Raw genomic sequence first — 15,779 nt, forward strand, 5'->3', positions numbered from 1 at the left:
AGAACTGAACCTTAAGCAAAACTTCTTTTCAGTTAAAATTCCCTTCCCTGATAGCCGTTTAACCATTTAAAAAAATGAGTAAACTACCATGCTTGTTAGTGATCTGTCTATAACCTGTGAGTTGTCTTTTTTTTTTTTTCTACCCAGCATAGGACCTGTGACAATGAAGTTGTCTTTCCCAGTAAGTCACAATGTTTTAATGACAGAAAGCCTGATAATTTTGATTTTTCTGAATGGAAGAGTCCGTAAGATTAAGATTAATTTTGTAAATATTAAGAGCATAAAACATACTATCAGTTTCCTAATCTTTGAGATGACTCAAAAGTTGTATTCTCTGATCCTTCTCGGAACAGATCTCTCTGATCCTTCAAGGGAGTGCCTTAGCTACTGTTACAGAGGGGAACACAAAACGTCAGAAATATACTTTTAAGAATTATGCTTCTTCAGTGGGCAGCCTTTCTTTAAGAAGTGCAGCTCACCGGGCTAAGCTGGAGCACATCCAGTTTAAATTCAAAGCAGTACAAAGCTAACAAAATTCCGAATGAGTATGTGAGGGCTGGGCTGTGTGTGTGCGTGCATGGGGGTATTTGTGGGTTTTGTTTTGTTTTTTTTTTAACAAGTGTACTGTTCAGAGGTTGGATCAGTACTGCTTTCTCTGTTCATTTCTTGTGAAATACTGGGCAGGATCTGGATGTGGATAATAGCTTTGTGCTTTCAGCCAGGCTTGATTTGGAATGCTTAACAGAAGGCACCAGATACTTACAAGGAAGTCTTCTGTGTTTTCTTACCCAACAGATGCAGTGGTTTTTTTATAAATGAATTAATGTTTATCTGAAGCAAACGGAGCGTAGACCTAAAATTATTTGGGTTCATTTAATACTGCCTATGTGACTAATACTAACTTTCATAATATAGCTCTTGCATATGACTCAAATACAGACTTGAAGTTTTGTTTACATAAAAATGTTAATTAACATTTGAGAGAAAATCAGTTTTCCATATTTTTTATGCTGTCTTCTATTATTTCTCCCAAAGTAAAGAATAATGGAAGGATGTTTCTCTTTGACAAGAGAGTCTTCAACAGATTATCTAAACGCTTCTGTAAAACTTTGAAATACAAGATCATTATCTTTCTGGAGGTGGGCTTTTGTGTGTGCGGTAGCAGGCAAGAAACAATGTAGTATTTTGAAATGCAGGAAGAAAAGAATGTTTCTGAAAAGCATGGAGAAATCAAGGATAATACAAAATTATGCACAGTTCTATATTAAAGCGTATAATTAAATATTAAATAAGTGATATTGTTACAGTATGACAGAGCAAGTAGTGAAGACATTGGGACTGAAATAGTCAAATGGCCTATCGTGCAAAAAGTAACTGCTAAAGAATTTTATCATTAATGTATATTAATTGCTCTGTAACTGTATACTTTTTGTGATAAGCTCAGCGCTGTTTGTTCACCAAACCTAGAAACTTACATTGTTACATTGTTTTACAAAAAGGCAATTGCTGAACCTGCTGTTGCAAGATAGCCAGCATCCTGTTGAGCGAGCAAGACTAAAACTGCAAAGGTCAGGTTATGCAAACAAAGTAGGATGTGAAAAAGACTTGGAGGAGGGGAGGGGGGCTCATGAAGACGAAGAGTACATGATGTGAGGAAGACATGAATCTTTCATCCCTGCGACAACCAGGAGGAAAAGGAAAGCAGAAAACGACCCCCTAGCAACAAGTCGTGTCGTGCAGATGCAGGGTACCTCTCTACCGGAAAAAGAAGAGTATAAAACCAGGGACTTTCGGGAACCGGGCGCGAGCCGTCGGCGGAGTGAGACTCCCGGGCCGCCCAGAGCTGTTTTGCTTGCTGCCGCTTGCTAAATAAATCTTCCAAAATTTTAATTGACTCTGTCTCACATCAATTTGTGGGATCAACTTATAACACTTTTCATATTTTTCATGCAGCTTAGGGCATGCAAATACTTACATCTTTAATATGATTATTTTTCTTTGAGCAGAACAATATAACTCTGTGGGCAGTTTTTATGCTGTGGAATATGCTGGAACAGCTGAAAAACCCTGTATGCTATTCATAATAATATGAATTTCTGTTACATATTAGACATTTAAACATTAGACACTTAAACATTTCTGTTAAATTCAGAAAGCATTTAACAACAAATTTGACCTAAAAACAACTATGTCAGGTTTCAATCTCATGCAAATGAAAGAATGAATTTATAAACCCCTGAAGAATCATGATTTTAACAGAAATGTAAAAAAAAATAAAATTATTTGAAAGCCAATATAATAATCTCTTTTATGTAGCACTGATAAAGATTATGCAATCCTAGGGGAACTAACCTGTTGTAGTCAACAGGCCTTTCGCTATCATTACTTACCTTACATCACTTACCTTATCTGAAAGGTGCTCAGCATCCTTCCATTGCAGGGCTGAATGGTGACCTGCCATCAATTGTCATTGTATTCCAACATCATATATTTAAGAGAATAGTACACTTCTGATTTCATATCTATTTAGTTTTATGTAATTATCCCCCTATTTACTATATATTACCCCTGTTATCTTAATGGATTTTTTTTTTTTTACACTTCTACTGTCCTATACAAAGTTGGGTTGTTTTTTTTTTAAGTTTCTGTGGGGTTTTCTGGCTGCCCTGTAAGATTCTTGAAAAGCTCATTCAAAAGTTCTATCACACATTTAAATTACGCTAAGATATTTCTATTGAAGTACACAACCATAATGATTTTGTGAAGCTCTTCTCATTAACACAAAGTGAAAGTCACTGCATTTTGAATATCTTAAATAGGGCTTAAATAGTCCTTTCATTATTATATATGTCTGGTAATAGTGGCATATAGAAATGTACCTGCAGAAAGGTGCCAAAGCTCATTTAGTTGCTAGTTGTGGAGCATTCCTGTCAAACTGCTCTTCATATTCCAACCTTTTATTTCTTTTGGCATACATAGGCCTTTTTCATTTGACATCACATTTCTTGTCAGTTGTCCTGTGTAGTGTGTGTGTGTACTTTTAATATGGAATGAATGTGTTGAGTTAGCTCTCTTATTAACTTAAGCCCTATTAACTACTTTTCTGTAGTGTGTAGTATCTTGCAGTCTTTTCTAACATTTATTTGGAGAGCAGAGTATTTATAGAAATCCATGACTAAGCTTTCCAATTTCCAGAAGTCTGTAATCTTCAGACTGCTACTTTCCATCCAGGCTTGGAAAGAGAGAGTAGTATGCAGAAAGACTCCATAGGAGTGGGCCTGCAAATACTGGTTGCCTGTACTGTTCAATTTTGATGGCCATATTTACACCAGTCACTGATCTAAAAAGTACAGGAGGTCCAGTATATGTTCAGAATTATCAGGTAAGTGGGCAAGTATCGTACAGTTGTATTACATAATAAACATCCTATCTATGTGGCTTTTCATACAGAATTAAGATGGGGGAAAAAGTTTTGTATTTCATGAAGTACATTTCATAAAGAAGTGTTGTGATCTTGTACTCCCTGCTGGGGAGTTTTGCCTGAATTATTGGTAAAGAATCTGGCCCAAGTAGAATACACTTGTAAATGGTTGGAGACGTTAACAATTTCGTATTATTTAGTGTGAGTTGAGAAATACTCCATAATTACTGACAGGTGGTCTAGAATTGGACACTGAAATTGCCTATGTAATTTTAGATTGATATTTTATGTGTATCCATTTTGATTTTAACATCAATTCACTAGTCATCACATAATTATATATAAAGAGACTTTACAAGATACCTGTTATTTCCTGAGGATCCATTACAGTCCATCAGACAAAATATCAGTTCCGTTTTTTAAGCTGTGTATTATAAGGATTTTCAAAATAAGGGTTATTTACCCAATAGACTGTAAAGATTTCCTTGGAATCACTGTAAATAGATACTCCACTCCTTGTTAGAGAATTCTGAGATAGCGTATTATGAGCTGCAATGAGTTGTTCCAATGTAACAAAAATGCAGTATCTTTGAGGTTGGAGAAGGTTCAGTTAATTCATGATTTACATTGATTTATATCAATAATCTAAAGCCAGATCACAATCCTGCATGTGAAGAATTTCACTAAATGCGCTGGAATGAATTGTCCTGAGGGTTGGGTGTAACCAGTAAGGTCCAACAAAAGACCAGGACATATAATCTCAGAATGTCTTTAAGGCTGACTTTGAAATCTCAGACTAGCAGCTATATTAGGTACCTTTTGTAGTTGTTGGAGATCATGTAAACACTCTTGAGCAATTCAGAATGGCTAAATTAGGCAGGCTTCTGTTTCAAGTGGCTTCCTGGGGAAACCTCCCTTTCTGCTTTGACTGTAGGGAGCAATCTACAGATTTGTGTCCCAGTGCTATATTTATCTTGATAGTATTTTGTCATCTTCTTGCGAGATACTCTGCATGTTACTTAGAGGTACACGAGTTATCTTTTTATGTATATTACAGATCTTATCTTTGTAGATATCTTGGTTATTCTCAAAATTTGCATTTTCAAAAAAATTACATTCTTAGGAGAGGAATGTTTCTCTTGATGACATACTATAAATGCATAATCTATGGATATGGATGATGACTTGCAAAATTCCTTCACTAAAGAGCAAGATTCTTTTTTGTTTCGGTGTCACCAATAATGCTAAAGCAGATTATGCCTTGGGGGAGAAAAATAACTTTCATATTAGTTGGTATTTTCCAGGTGCCTTAAGGGAATTAATAGTTCATTTTCTAATTTTTGCAAGCCAGAATTTGCACTGAAATTTTAGCTGTTTTTAATATATTTTATGTTCATTGTTAGAGTCATTACTCTTGGAAGTATATGAGTATATAACCTACTTTAGCCCTTACCACATAGTTCCAAGTCTAGAATGAGACTAAGTCACATCATCCTGCCCCCCAAGACTTTGGATCTTACTTGAGAGTCTGGACTTTGTAAGCTTGCTGTGGGGTAAGGTTTTTAAATACCTAGTTAGGACACGAATTTATTTTTCTGGTTTGATTTTCATGCACCTCATACTTGTACTAGATTTACATTGATACATTTTATTATCAGTGAAAGTTAGGTAGAAATTATTTCCCATGTCTAAAAAAATGTATAGAAGTGTTCCTATGTCAGACCAGAAATTAGTATTTTTCAGATTTAGCATATTTAAAAAAAAAAAAAGACTGAGTTTTACGAGCAAGTGATTCTGCAGTGATCAAACTATGAAGAATCTGTCATTTGGCTCTGATATTTGGTCATCTATGTTTGCTGCATCTTTGAAAATGTTAATAGAGAATGCATAATTGATTTCTCAGCACTACAGAAGTCTTAGTTAATGCCTCACAAAAATGCTTTCTATTTGCTCAAATATATGCTTTGTCACTGACCTAAGTGGGGTTGTGCAAATACTGATTTTTGTTGGTTATTTACCCTGGTGGTGCATTGCAACCAAAGCAATCTTGGGTGTTTACAAATATATAGGGACAGATAGCGTCATTCGTGCAGCAAACTCTGGTGGCTTATAGATGGGATGGTCCAGACACTTGTGCCCTACAAGAATGGAGAGGGACCTTGTGGCTCAGGGAGTCTTGGCCTCTCCTAGTACTGTGCTGCCTGCTACCATCCTGAGATTGAACCATAGTGCTTTCGTGTGCTTCCACGGGGAAATGGGGACAGGTATTGGAAAAAAATCCTACAGAGGGTTGTATGGCAGGAAAGACCCTGTGCAAGTGCTGAGGCAAATAATATTTATGCTGAAGTACTCGAAGTGAAGAGCAGAGTTTCTTCCACTTTAATCAGTAGCTTGTGGACTGATGATGATCAAAATAAACATATATTGGAAAAGTTTTTCAAGAGTTTGTAGCAAATCTAAGAATAACTGATGAAAGACTGGTGTCAAAGTCATAGAACATGATATTACCAGATATGGCATCCTCTCTTTTATATGTGGTAATTTTATTCGTTGAATGAATTGGAAAAGACTGTGTTTTAACTTTAATGAGTCAGTATGAAGTTGAAATAACTTGCCAACACATTCATGCGTTTCAGTTGTTTTTTTTTTACACTGCATTTTACATGAGGGGAAATTGCAAATAGTAAATGTCAAGGATTCACTTGGGGCATTACAATTTCAGAGGCATGAAGCTGATACATATTTGTCTCATTACTGTCACCAGATTAAAGTTAGTCCATGGATGGCAAGAGCTCATAACTCATAGGAGACATAGTTACAAATGACCTGTGGGAGGTCACAGATACCACAACTTCCTAAATTCATATTACAAACGTGTCATTAATAAGAAATGAGGGAGATGTTCATCATCTTTCAAAAAGCTGGTTTTCACTGAAAAAGAGGTGAAAGGTTTTTTATTTCCAAGTCTCAATTGATCACATCTTTGTAGATTATACTGTATGAGAGAAGGAAGGCAATGCAGTCCTGGTTACTTAAGTCATCTAGGATCTTTAGATGTTAATACAGCTAACCCATTGTGCTATATAATTTGTTGATATTTTGCTCAAGTATCTCTAGAGCAATGAGGGGCAATGAGTATTGTATGGGACCTTTTAAATGTGATTTCTATGCAGAGGTATTTATCCTTTTCCTTGTTTTTGATCACATTGACATCTTAAATATAGAACTCACTATAGTAATTCACAGAACGACACAGTATGTGAGTGTTGCTACTGTGTTAGCGTAGTCAAGTTAGCACAGAGAGACTGAAAAGTCTTCTAAAGATGTAGTCCTGTGTCTGAAATCAACTGGATATATCTTTCAATGAATTCACCCAGTGATATATCACTGGATATATCTTTCAATGAATTCACCCAGTCTTTCACATAGTTGTTGAATGATGTTAAATATTTTGCATGTTTAGGCTAGCCAGTTAACATGTAGAATAATATAACGAAGCTACATTTGCTTTGCCCATTAAGATGGGGCATTAAGATTTAACCCCATTAAGATGTGGGGTTTGGACATTTTTGATTATATGGAGTAATATGCTCTAGATAAACATCCTCTTAAGTAGATGGTTAGAAGTTACCATTTAGCATGTATATCTGCACACTTCAGCTGGTTGTCTGCCTGTTGAATGTTGAGAGTACAGTTAATCTGTTAAATCAATTGTCTGACAACTGTTGTCTTTCTCTGTAATTCTAGGTGCAATTTCAGGTCAGCTTTGATTCATAAAGCCACATATGGTTTGATTCATAAAGCCATAGATGGGTATCTGATAGACTGCTGCTTTTCCTGTTTATAAGAAAGGTGTGACACCAGGGTATTTAGTCGTATCTTCAGTCACCTGGCAATACAAAAGCTGAAAAAAGTGATGTTTGGGAGATTATGTAGTAAGCATACATATAAATAAATACTATCTACTGTCAGAGTAACAGATATCAGCCAAGTCTTTTATCTCATTAGTTTAAAGCTAATTTTCTTCTGTGTGTCTGACCAGAGTGAATCCCAGCAGTTCAAGGAATCACATGAAGGTACTAAATGAAGACCTGTTGAAGACTGAAAAATACTTTGTGCGCTTTTTCAGCCGAATATGTGGGGTTTTTCCTCTCTGATGATGTAGTCCAAAAGCATGTCTTCAATGTGAGGTGTTTATATAAGAAAGAAGTAACAATGGTTAGAAAGATTTGGGACTGAAATTTATAGTTCTGTAAAGCAGTTGTTAAAAACAAAGCCCTGAAGAAACTTCATTGCATACACAAAGATTTGCTCTGGACATAGTACTGAAATACATGAAATGGCATTTCTGTCTGCTTACCAGGTTTCCAGAAAAATGATGAAAAAAGGGAGTTTGGAAAAAAAGCATCACTGAGAATTGGCAAGTACAAAGTGAGTTGAGAGCTGGAGAAAACGAAGAATATATGCTTTCTGAGCACTAATGGGATTCTGAGATTGTAAGGTGTCGAGTTATGCGAATGTATTAGTTTCTTTAAGGTATAATATCATTTTTAGGTTATTTAACATACATGATTCTTGTACTTCTTGACAGTAGAAAGTTTATGTTAATTAAGGTAAGTTCCTAATAACTGGGGAAAAAAGAAAACATACTGCTTTACAGAAGGACGAAGAGGAGGATCTGGGGAGGTAAAGGCCACGCCAAGAGGGACGAGAAGCCAGCCTTACAAGGGCAAATTGTGCCTGATCAGCCTGGTATCTTTGTGTTACGAGATTATTTGCTCTTATGATGTTTATCTTGGCTTCACTAAGACGTCTGACAAGGTGTATCCTTATAGCCAAGATGGTTAGATATGGTTTGGATTGGTGACTGCAAGGTATGTGGAATATTGGCTGGACTTCTGAATGCTAAGTTGGTTACGAGCAGCAGCATCTTGCAACAGTAGGGCCAGTGCTGTCAAAAATCTGTGTTAACAACTTGGATGATGGGAATGAATGGCATGCTTTCTGCAAGTTTGCGAGTGATACCAAATTCAGGGTAGTAGTTATGCTGCAGAGCAATGCTACTATTCTTAACAAGCTGGAGACGTGGTGTGACAGAAGCCTTATGAAATTCAGCAACAGCAAATGCTAAGTCCTGCATCTGTGATTGAATAACCTGACACAGGAGCTGAGGCTGGCTACCAACAGGCTAGAGAGCAGCTTTGCAGAAAAGGGCTTTTGGGGGTGTCCTGTTGGACAACAGGTTGAACATGAGTCAACAGTCTGCCTCTGTAGCAAAGGCAGCCAACTGTATTCTGGGCTGTATTCGAATAAGTGTAGACAGCATGGCAGGGAAATAGACCTGTGACCACATCTGGAGTACTGTGTCCGATTTGGGGTTCCCCAGTACAAGAAAGACATGGACATAGTGGAGTAAATCTGCAGAGGGCCTGGGAGCCATGTAATTGGGGGCTGGAGCACATCACTTATTAGGAGAGACTGAGCACTGGGTCCACTGATTTATATAGGTGTGGAGGGAGCCCTTTTGTTTGAGGAAAACAAACAAACTAAATACCGAACAACCCCCCCAAAAATAAAAAAACAAACACCACAACCAACAGCCCCACAGCCAGTCAAAAAAAAAACCCCAAAACCACAGAAAACCTCAAAACCAAAACATCCGTCTTCAGCCCACCCCCTGAAAACATTTTAAAATCATCAGTCTCAAGAATAAAGTCTGTGAATACTTTGAGTACAGAGGAAAACTTCCATTACAAAAGTTTTTAGCGTCATTTGAATCTTTTTAAACTAGAACAATTTTTTTTTTCTTACAGATGGGAAAGAAGACCTTTAAAATATGCGTTATGGCTATGATAACATATTGTATCTCTTTGTGTTTACATTATAGTCAAGGGATTTTGTAGAATATAAATTTCTTTCAGTCATTTCATTTCTATGAATTGGTTTGCTTTCTAAAGTCAGTCTTACCTATACTGATGGGTAAGTCGTACCAGATTGGAGTGTCTTGATTTCTTTTTTTTTTTTTTTTAAAGAAATAGAAATGGGGTGCTTGACTGTGTGTACTTACCTAACCAATTAGATTAAATAAAAACTTGAGATTCATACAAACATAAAAACTGTAAGAATGAATTCCATGTACCTTTAAAAAAACCCAACCAAATAAACAAACCCACCCTAAGAAGTAAAATATTCCTAAATGGCAGAAATCTGAAACAAGACAAGACTTACGAAAGCTGTATTCCCAGGCCCGTGTTAAATGCATTTGTGTATTTGATGGCAAAGTGGTTTGGCTCCTTCAGAGTTTCTGCTCTGGGTTTTGTAACAGAAGGGAGAAAACGCTTAGAATTTCTTATGTTAACTGGAAAAACAATTTTTGTTTTATAAAATAAGGAACCAAATATAAGCATGTAAATTTGCTGGGTTTTCCATACTTTGGGGGTGTGTGTCAGACCAAACTTTGTAAATTTCCATGACAATCCAAAGCAACCTTAATTCAATTGAACATAAATATTAAAAAAAATTCTCAGTTTTATAGGAGATTTCACTTACACCTACATAAGAAAGGTCTGTGTTACATATTTGTAATGTTAACTGTGAATGCTTCAGATCATGAGAAGGAATGTAGGTGTCAGCCTATTTAGAGAGAAAACTGGAGTAGGAAGGAGGTAGTCTGTATAAGTAGGGAACAGTCTTTGATTTACCCCAGTAAGAGCATTGTAGGTCTCTGTGATCTCTGTAATCTGTTATTTGGATTTTCTGGCAGGGCCGTCAAAGCCTATTGCAAGGTAGGAATCCAAAATTCCCAGTATTCTAGAACTGAACAGAGCCTGTGATTTTTAGGTGTGAAATAAAATATGAGTGCTTTCCCAAATTTTGTTTCTAGATAAATTCAAAATAAAACCATTTGTTGATTTATGTTTTACAATTCATTGCACTTAACAGGTTAATGAACACTGTCAGTTGTGTTTGTGGAGAGGGTGAAACTCATCTTGGACTCTTGGGATTCGAGAGCAATTTGTCTCTTACTTCAGTCTTTCCCTAAAAGCTTTAAGGGACCTGTAAATACCTTTGGTTGCTCTATGATTGTGCTTCTCCCTAATTTTCCTTGTGCGCTGGGAAAGGATAACTTGTACTGGAGAAAATAAAATTGTCAAATCTTCCTTTTCCAGTAGTAGTCAAATTGATTGATTCAATCCTGAAGAATCTGTGAAGAAGCATGGTATATTCCACTACTACTCCCTCATAGATACAATCAGCATGCAGAGCTTAGAGACAAAAGGCTATCACTATAAGTCTATCTAAATGTTTTTTTGGAAAGAATGTGGAAATAGTACAAGGATGTCCCAAGTTTATTCAATGTTATTGTTCTTCAATTCTGTAAGCAGGAATCATATGTGGAACTGGAGGGATCTTGATTCATCACTAAGTAGACCTCCAGCAACTCCTGATTATTGCATTGAGATTGAACTAATGAAAAATGTTTTGCCAGACTGTATCGAAGTGCTGGCATACCATTTATGGTAAGATATTAATTTTGAGAAAGGTGGCCTTCTACCTGTAGGTTTTGTAAAATCTTATAACTCACAGAAAATACAAAGATAAATGACCTAACACTGATAAAAGAAGGCTGTCAAGTAGAAATTTGAATGCCATCCTTTCTCTAATTAATTCTTTCTTGTTTTCTAATGTTGCTTCATAATGGAGGGTTGGACAGAGGATCCGTCATTCTACTTTTTTTCAGGAAGAGAATGTAATAAAATAACTACAGGGTAATGATAAGATGTGAAATACTGTAGTAAAGAAATGACTTATATAGACAGAAAATTAGTGTAGCATTTTCCACTCTCCTGTTGCCTGTCTGCTGCATATGTACCAATACTAGGAGGCATAGTGGCCAATTTCCTTCTTAAGGGGAACAGCTAAAAGTAGTTTTCGTATATAATTATTTTGATAAGTAAAATGCAGTGTTCTTTCCAACTATCAGTAATTTGAGTCTTTTATTTTTGGATAATATGCAAATGTATCTCTATGATGCTTTAGGAAACAGTTTTCCTACCTACCAAACAATTCTAATCTAACACGTGTAAGCCACACACACTGTACTACTTTTGCCAATTTTGCGTATAACTTGAAAACTCTTAATTGAGTGTTTTTATTGTAGAGGAAAGGCACCATTGGCCACCCTCTATTTCATTGACTCTTCTTGTTATAAGAGTAGTCTCAGATTGATACGTCACTATTCATTTCATTTGAAGCTTTGCATGGATGTATTTTTTTGCCATGTTACCTGTCAGCTAAAAATAGCTCTCTTGCAGAAATGACAGAACAAATCTTATGAAGAAATAATAAAATCTACTGCTGTGAACATGTCACTTCAGGCAAAAACAGTTGCTTATGCTGATTGTAATATTACTCTGATGTCTTTAAATAACTTCATTAGTCAATAAGATATGGTTTAATTATTTAAGTGACCAAAAAAAAAAAAAGCGTGAGCTTTTGGTATTTACATCTACCCACTGTTTACTCTTTTTAGAGTATTTCTTTATATTAGAGCTACAAGCACTTGCAAAACCCCATCTGGCTGGCAAAATATCTTTTTGTTTACAAAAACAGAAGCTTTTAGCCACTGCAAGCTCTTGAATGTTTCCTGCTGGGATCCCAAGCTAACATTTTTTGCCAGCAGGCACCACTTTCAGCTCATGGGAACCTGCTGTCACCAAAAGAGATTTTTCCCTCGTGTCTTTCCTTTTTATTGCAGCATCTGAGGTGACTGATCCTTAGGGGAACCCCACTTTTTGTCTTTCTGAAAAGAAGTCTGGTATGCACTTGTGCACATTTTCTGCTTGGACTGATATCTTTCAGCCCTTTAATAACAACCCTCTCCCCATCCAGCAAACACCTATTTCTCTTCAGTGAAATTTCATCAGCTCACTACCAGTTCAGAGAGTCCGTCTTAGAGTCTGAGCTCAAATAACTTTTACAACTTGCCTGTCTGTGATGTCAACACAGTATACTTGGGTGACTGCATGGTAATCTGAGCTCAATTTATTTACGGAAGCTATGCACAGTAGGCAGAGTATATAAGTGAGCTAGTTTGTGGGAATTACAATCTTTGCCTGTTTCACTGAGCCAGTTGAGCTGCTACATAATGATGCTTACACTTCCCTGTTGAGCAAAAAGTTGAGATGGTAGAGAGTTTGGGAGATGGGAGGGGTAAGAGGAAGTACTATGGCAAATTGACCATGAACAAAACAAATTTACTAGTTTCTCCTGGGTTTTTGATTATCCTAAAAACTGTCAGAAAACTGAATTGCTTTTCTGCTACCAAATTATTCTATGTTATTGTGATGCTTGCCAGACTATTTTTTATCCTTCTTTTTTCTGTTTTGAAATAAAAGGTTAACTGAGGTAGAAACTGCAGATTTTGACAATGGCAATGTATGCCTCAGTTACACTGAGTGCATGAAGAGAAAATTATGAGAAGGTATTATTTCACATCTTCATGACCATCTTTATCATACGTCTCTTAATTTAGTCTTTATTGCACAAGGAAGATGATTTTACACATGATATTTTCTCAAGGAAAGCAATGAAAGCACCATTAATTAAATAATGTAAGAGAAAAAGACCTTGACAATATTTTGGGAAGGACTAATTTGACTTCGGTAGAATAACATGGTAAGACTCATAAGTGGAATATTCCATAGTCTTTATTTTTAATTTTTTTTCAGACCATATGTGGCTCTTATTTAAAACCAAACTTATATTTGACTTCCGTGGAATGAGTGTTAGAAAAATACTGCATTCTTTGGAATCTTTCTGCAAATTCCAGTACTCCCAAGGCTGCATTTTTTTAATCTTTCTGCAAATTCCAGCAATTCCAAGATCTCTGTAGCATTGCCATCTGCAGCAAACTTTGTTCAGGAGGTAACAAACTTGTTCCTTGAAATTTCCTCAAAACACTAAGACAGTTTTTACCCTGCAAAGAAACTTGTAAATGGTATATGATCTGAGGCTTATTTTAGGACAGTGGAATACATATTTGTCCACAATGTGGCAGTTAGTGTAGAATCATATAAAAATATTTCAGAAGTTTGAACTGGCATCACAATGTGTGAATAACATTCTTTCAGGGGCAATATATGTTGCTAGCATTATGTGGTACAATGCACCCGTTTGTTTTCCTTGTGTGTGTGCACCTTCCTCCTTTTGTAACTCCTCTGTCATTTCAAATGAGAACAGCAAGTTTTGCTAGTCAGCTGCACAATCAGCTTATATGAAGCAGAAGGAGGTTTGTTCCTTTTACCTTTAGGTCTTCTACAGTACAAGTATTCTATACTATGGTAGCAGCACTGTAACTTTTTTGGACTGAGATTTGAGTAGTCCCCCATTAAGCAGACTTAAGCAGTTACTCCAGATGTGTAGGTATTGTAGTTTCCAGTTTTGCCTTTGACAAAAACTGTTATTCACATCTGTTCATAAAAATAACAACGTTAGTGAACTTCACTGTCTTTTCTCAGGAAGATCCCAAAACATTCTGTGAATTAAATATAAAAGTAGCTTTCTCCTGGCATGGAGATTCAGGCTTTCCAGAGAGAAAATTGAATTTAGCCATGTACTGAGCAGCTTTTCATAATGATGGCACCCATAGCTTTGGTTTCTGTAGTAATTTTAAACTGGAGTTAAAAGGTACAGGGGAAGGGGAGCAGGAGGCCCTCAGTCATAGTCATATCATGTAAATTTGAAGTAATTTTACTTCGAAAATAGTCAGAACCTGTACTTCTTGAAGACTTTTTCCACCATGTGGATTACCCCATTTCACTTTGTGAAATGGTCCTTGTACTGTAAACATGCATTGGGTAACAGCTTTTCTAGATTCAATAGAACCAGTTTTCCTTCAAAGGGCACTTTCAGGTAGCATCTAGTTCTTTCTCTAGCTTCTCTTGTCAAACAGCACTTTCAAAAGTTTCAGTATTAAACCACCTTTTCTTTTTTTCCCCACTCAGTTTGACCCCATTGTGACAGACCACTGGGTTATGAACCACTGTAACCAAAGCTTATCTGATTTTTAGCACTCTTCTTTCCCAGTGCTTTTTTCCCTGTTTGGAACCTCTCTGTCCTTCCCAGGAACAAGCTGCTTCTGCAAAGGACAGCATCACTGTGGGTGGTAGAAGTCATAGGAGCTAGTTTCGTCTCCTCTAATTGAAGAGAGGTGTTTTAGGAAGAGATTTAGTAGGGTCAAGAGAATTGCTATAGTTGCGAAGTTGTAGGAGTCTGTGCTGAGACTTCTTACTTGTCTTTAAACCTCAAATTTGCAGAGTGCAGCAGGTGATGAATCAGGCATGCTGACCTGTTATCCTAGTAACTTGGAACAGGAGCACATCTTCATAGTAATACTTTTCTTTGGCTTAGTGCTAGTGTTTAATAGCATCAGTCATGAAATACTATTACCTTAAACACCCTGGAAGAAACAAATTAAATAGCAGTAGCTGGACAATTTGTCTGTTCCCACCAATGCAGACTTACGGGTTGCTTAAATAGCCTTATTCCTGGAACAAATAAGTTAGTGAGTGAAAAGCAATTAGCTCAAATTTAACATAAGTATCACTTGGGGCGGGGGAGGAGATGGACGGACGGGACTACTGGTGCTGTGAAACAACTTCTAATCAAATGCATTAAGTAATGAAAATCTGGTTTACATCTAGACCCTGGCTGAATGTGTCACTGAGAATTCAGATAGCTTCATAGTCTTCAAATAACTGTACTCTTTAACATTAAAGAGGAGAATTTCTTTTCTGTTATGTTCCTACAGATAGATCATGTAAAGGCAAGAATTTACCAGCATGCACCCAGCAGTACATTTAATGTAGTAATTAATTCTTTCTTTCTTTTCTGTGAAGTGATGGAATTCAGGTACTTTCTTTTGGATCTGGTCACATTGGTGAGTCAAATACGTGATATTGCTGTTCCACTGTTTTCCTGATAGAGCATAGAGTCTGGTCTCTTTAGATTCGTCCTCTGGACAGCTTCTGTTGTTCTATCTTTCTTCAGACTGAAAACCAGGAACTTGCATAGTTTCTGAAGATTTAAAAATATTCATATTCTCTGTGACTGTGAGATAGGGGATCATTACAACTAAGCTTTTCTTCCATACGGCATATTGAGAAGCTTGAACTAATTCCTTGTAGTTCTCTCTGTTTCTCTTTTTTGCAAAGCTGTGGCAAGAAGAATCATGATTTCATCTTCTGATTATCTGTGGTCATCCCTATGAGATTAAAAGGGCATTGCATAATGAAGTAACTGCAATAGATCTGTTTCTCTTTTTTTGCTCCTGCTTTGAGTAAGCTGGTACTTCAAA

Source organism: Vanellus vanellus, assembly GCF_965231255.1.
Source record: "Vanellus vanellus genome assembly, chromosome: 13".
In the NCBI taxonomy this organism is placed as follows: domain Eukaryota; kingdom Metazoa; phylum Chordata; class Aves; order Charadriiformes; family Charadriidae; genus Vanellus; species Vanellus vanellus.